This window comes from Myotis lucifugus, unplaced genomic scaffold, assembly GCF_000147115.1.
Source record: "Myotis lucifugus unplaced genomic scaffold, Myoluc2.0 scaffold_21, whole genome shotgun sequence".
Lineage (NCBI taxonomy): Eukaryota > Metazoa > Chordata > Mammalia > Chiroptera > Vespertilionidae > Myotis > Myotis lucifugus.
The window spans coordinates 9,512,203-9,518,105 of NW_005871069.1; positions in this window are offsets into that span (position 1 = coordinate 9,512,203).

Consider the following 5,903-nt stretch of genomic DNA (forward strand, 5'->3'; position numbering starts at 1 on the left):
AGAGGCGTTAGGGGAGGTTCAGGTCACCACGGGAGCACTTGGGGTTGATCAGGCTACAAGGGAAGGGCATTTAGGGGAGATCAGGCCCATGGGGAGGGGCAGTTAGGGGGGTGATCAGGCCTGCAGGGGGAGGGGCAGTTTACGGGGGCCATCAGGCCAGCAGGAGGAGCAGTTAGGGGGCGATCAGGCCCGGCAGGCAGAGGCGGTTAGGGATATTCTGGGAAGGCAGGGGGAGCAGTTAGGGGGCATCAGGTCAGCAAGGCAGAAGCGGTTAGGGGGTGTTCAAGCAGGCAGGCAGGCGAGCGGTTAGAGCCAGCGGTCCAGATTGCGAGAAGGATGTCCGACTGCGGCAGTCGGACATCCCCCGAGGGTCCGGATTGGAGAGATTGCAGGCCGGGCTGAGGGACCCTTCCCCAAGCACAAATTTCGTGCACCGGGCCTCTAGTCCTATTTAATAAAAGCCTAATATGCAAATTGACCAAACAGTGGAATGACCGGGGGAATGACTGGTCACAATGTCGTGCACTGACCAGCAGGGGTAGATGCACAACACAGGAGCTGCCCCCAGCCCACAGGCCCGAGGCCAGCCAAGGTCAGTGCCAGGAGGGGGCCCCTGATCACCCTGCCGGTTGCCCCGCAGAGGGAGGCAACCAGCGGCAGCAGAGGCAGGGCCGGCCGGCAAGCAGGCCAGTGCCGCCTCCTGATCGACCCACTGGTCGCCTCCCGCAGAGGGAGGTGTTGCCTCCTGCAGAGGGAGGCGACTGGCGGTGGCAGCGGGGGGCGGGGCTGGCAAGCAGGCAGCACCAGGCCAACCAAGGTGGGTGCCAGTGGGGGCCCCCCAATCACCCTGCCAGTCACCCCACAGATTGGCACTGATCACCAGCCAGGCCTAGGGACCCTACCTGTGCACAAATTTTGTGCTCTGGGCCTCTAGTGTCATATAAGTTGAATCATATCTTTGTCTTTCTGACTGACTTATTTCACTTGGCATAATGTCTTCAGTTTGTCCATGTTGTAACATGTGTCAGAATTTCCTTCCTTTTTAAGGATAAATATTCCATTATATTTATATACCTTATTTTGTACATTCATCTCTCCATAGACACTTGGGGTTGCTTCTATCTTTCTACTACTGTGAATAATGCTCCTATGATCATGGGTGTATAGATGTCTGCTCAAGTGCCTTTCGATTCTTTTGGGTGTATACCTTGAAGTAGAATTACTGGATCATTTGATAAATCTGTTTAACTTTTTGAGAAACTCCCATTCCATTTTCTATAGCGACTGCACCATTTCACATCCAGCAATGCACACGGGTTCCAATTTCTCCTATCCTCACTAACACTTGTTATTTCCTGCTTTTTTAATATTAGCCATTTTCATAGGTAAGAAGTGGTATATCACAGTGGTTTTGATGTGCATTTCCCTAATTATTAGCAGTACTGAACATCTTTTCATAGGCTTTGTGGCCATTTGTATTTCTTTGTACAAATGTCTATTCAAGTCTTCTCCCCATTTTTAAATCAAGGTTTTTTTTGTTGAGTTGTAGTTCTTAATATAGTCTGGAAATTTGATGTATCTTTATCAGATATATGATTTGCAACATTTTCTCTCTATATGTCTTTACACTCTCTTGAGACTGTCCTTTGATACACAAAAGTTTTTAACTTTGATGAAGTCTATTCTTTCTTTTGGTATTGTGCTTTTGGTGTCAAACCTAAGAAATCATTGCCAAGTCCAATTTCTTGAAGCTTTCCCCTATGTTCTCTACTAAGAGTCTCATTTTTAGTATTAGATTTTCATTTAGGTCTTTGATTCCTTATAAGTTGATATTTTTTATGTCCTTTGGATTTTCAAGTTTTAGTGTAGAGGTGAAGGCAGAAGCCAGATTGCAATGGGTTGAAAAGAAAACAAAATGTGAATATTGAGAATAATATGCTCTCATACTCTTTCTAAAGCTTCACCATGAAATCGAGAATTGAGATTAGTTAGTGGTAACTAAAAAAATATATGTTGTCAAAAGGGCTGATTATTTTCCCCATAGATGGAAATCAAGAGATAATCCTTGTACAGAAGGGGTACTTCGTGCATTAATATAGTATGAAAGGATGAGTACAAATGCTATCACGTTAATAAATTCAAAAGGAAAATAAAATAAAATAAGATCCTGCCGGAAGTCAATTCCAGCATGTACAGCAGGGATGAATCAATCATCTGGAGTGGCTGAAGGGCATTTCCCCAAACCTGAAAAGGGATGACTGCTTGCTGTCAGATAGCTCAGGGCATCTTAATCTACATGTTATTGCCTCCTACTGGCCAAACACCTGAACAGCCGGAGGCATTTCCTCAAATCTGACAAAGGACTGTGTATATGAAACCCTACCCTTTGAAGTGTATATCTCCACCTTGCCTCAGGACAACTTGTGTTAATAAAAAGTATGGGGTCCTAAGACAAGAGAGCTTAGTTTCCTAAGCTAGGCTGCTCTGACCCTCAAATGCCTTTCAAAATTATGCTTCATCTCTGGACTCTTTAAGTTACACATAGCCTTTCTCCAGATTGCTGAACCCTTCTAGATGCTGGAACAAGAACCGCAGCATTAAAGGCACTCGAGACAAGGACGGAAATCTGGAAAAGAAGGATTCTTCGCCTGAGCAGAAACAATGGTATGGTGGTAAGATTGAACTGTGTGTAACACTTGTACTAGCTTTGGAAAATTCGCAAAACCAGAGTGGGCAAGGAAAATCTTTTGTTTTAAGTCAGATTATAATGGGGAAAAAATTGGTTAAAAGGCAAAATTATAAAGAAATTGGAATATTAAAAGGTTCTTTTTTAAATCAGGCTGAAAAAAAGGGTGCTGTGGTCATCTTTAATGTGGTTTCTTGTTCAAATCATAGAATACCTAATTTGTTTTGAGGATCGGAAAATCTGTAATTTCTAAAAAGCCGCCAGATCCTCAGCTTCTGATCTCAAAAGCAGCTGGAGAGGGCGGAGCCATCAGCTCTCTCACAAAGAGATTACTTACAGCTTTGTTTAAAAATTACCAGAGGATGCCTTGGGAAAACCAAAATTTGGCTAAGGTCACCTTGGGTGCTAGTTATTACTTTGGAAATCGAAATAGGAAAAAATTTAACCCTTTGCACTCCGAACCATTCTGGACATTGGCTACCAGCTACTCGACGCTACTTTGCGGCGGAAACGTGCATTTACAGACCCTCGTATTATTTAGTATAATTTTGGAACCAAGTAACGTATTATAATGATATTGGACTTATATGAATTGGGTGACATCGAGGAATGTATATTTGCAAAAAAAACAATATTTTATTGTTTATAATTTTGTACAGTATGATAAGTTTTGTAACACTCCCCAATATGCATTGCAGGCTGATTAGTGCATGTTTGACAGTAATAAGTGGTTTGACGCCTGCCACCAGGTGTTTTCCTGTTAGAACACACAATGCAGTCCCGTTTTCTTTGTCCCACATCGGGAATATGTAGTTTATTGTTTAATCCGACACAAAACCCGCTGACATTTCTTGTATATATCTTAGTAATTTTACGATATTTTGATTTAATTTCTTGTGCCATTTCAAGATAAAACTTCAGGGAAACATGCATGTCTCAAAAAGTTGCGTTGAAATAACTCAATTCCCCATAATCACTAATAAACTGCAATGTCCCCTGAGAGGGGACATCCGAGTGATATGCTAGAATTCCGATGTCCCCTGAGAGGGGACAGCGGAGTGCAAAGGGTTAAAATCTGTCTTTTTCTATTAAGCATGCCTTTAATTGGGAAAAGAAACGCGGCCAAGTCAGTTGCTGAAATCTCCCCCAAAGCAAACAGGATGTGGGGGAAGGGAGACACGTGGTGACGCTGTAATATGGACGCCCACTCACCAAGTATTCTAATTTAAAGTCTCCTTCTCGCCATGAAAAGTTTTACAAAATTTAGAAATGTGTCTGGGATTTCTGTGCACGAGTAAAGAGAGAAGTTAGCTTAAAACAAATGTGCGCACAGTCCAATTTCGGATTTTAGAGTTTTGAACTAAGCTTAAATCTCGTTACAAATGGTATAGAATAAAACCCGACTGGTTTTTGCAGGAGGCCGCCCATTGTCTTCACTAGCAGAGAAGTGCAAACAAGGATCCCGGAACACTGGTGAACCTTGAACCCATGGCAAGGGCCAGAGTTATGCACCGACTGTCTAGTCCTCACAATGGGGGCTCAAGCTATTTCCTGACCAAATAGTCTCAGAGTAAATCCTTCTAATATTTACTGACCTTTAAGATAGTCTGTCTGCTACCGCAATTGCCTGCCTGACTAAGGGCTTTATATGTATCCAAAGTTGAATAAAAGGCTGGCGAGGCCTGGGCACCAGGGGAAGTCCTTCCGCTTGAGTTGGACTTGCCTGCCTGGCCCACCAGTATTTCCAAATTATCTCTTGTCTCGTCTCTTTCATTTGTGTGCGGCTCCTCTTCCAGATCCTGAACCCTGAACCACGCAGGACGTGGGGGAACTTACACACATCTGGTGCCTCAACGAGGGACATCTGGAGAAGACTTCGCCTAGAGCGAAAAAACGAAGATTCACCGGCAAGGTGGGAAAGAATTCATCATATAGGTGGGCACACCGTATAGGTGGGAAGATGTTTCACCGCACAAAGCCCACGATCAGCTGCAGAATACGTGAATCTGTAAGTAGGGTGGGTACGTCTTTCTATTTAGGTCTTTCTATTTAGCCAGGCTAAAGGACAGGATTTGGCTTAAAAGTAAGAAACTTTATTGTAGATTTTTGATTTGCATGCTTAAGGAATTAAAGTTTCAGAAGATAATCTCTTACAGTTTTTGCATGTTATAGAACATAACCCTTGATTTCCTGAAGAAGGTACATTAGGTCTTGAATGTTGGGAAACAGTTGGTCAAAACTTGGAAAAAAGGTCAGCAGCAGGGAAAAACTTGCCTCCAAACTGTTTCTCCTTGTGGAACACAGTATTTCATTTGCTAGAGCCTTTTAAAGAGACTAGAGAGGATAAACCTAGCTGAATGCTCAAATAACTCATGAAACGTTAGCAGGGCTGAGAGAGTATAATGACGTGAAAAATCAGCTAAATTATGTGCAGAAAGCTTATAAGCAAATTAGACTTTGTGGTAAAGCTTTTCAGTGATAATGTGTTGATGATAAAGGGCCAGTTGCTCTTCTCCCTGTAGAAGCAGAGAAGCAGGAGAAGCCTGCGGAGGCAACACAAACCTTACCTGTTATCTCTAAAAAAAAAAAAAAAAAAAGGTGGTGCTTTTAAAATCCCCTCCCCCTGCCTTCTTGCCAAAAACATAGTTTTCCAAAGCCTTTGGTAACTTAAGGACATTGCTAAATTAAATAATAAAAATTTAAATATCTAGGTATTTTAAAATGACAAAAATACTGAAATATTAACCCGAGTTTACCTCAAAAAAAAAATCTAGAGGATAGAATTGAATCTATTAATTAAATATGGTTTAATTTTATTTGAAATTTATTCTTAAAAATATAAAGGTTTTACTAATCAAGAAATGTTTGACTTGCCAGCTCTAAAAGTTAAAGAATCTAAATTAAGTTGGAAGAAATCATATAGTTGTAATAACAAAATGCCTAAAGTATAGAAATTTATGTTTGAGAAAATAATTTTTGTGTTTTCTCTGAAATAATTAGGAACTCAAAATATGTTACTTATTGGTCTAATTTTAAAAAAGGAAGATTAATTCTGTGATCCCAACTGAATTTAATACAAAAAAGGAGTTTAAATTTAATTTATATCTTTTAATAATTTTTATAATCTTTAAATATATATTTGATGGTCTTTCCAGGTTAAATTTCAAAGCTATAACCAAGGGATGATTTTTGGAAAACTCCAAGGACTTAGAGTGAT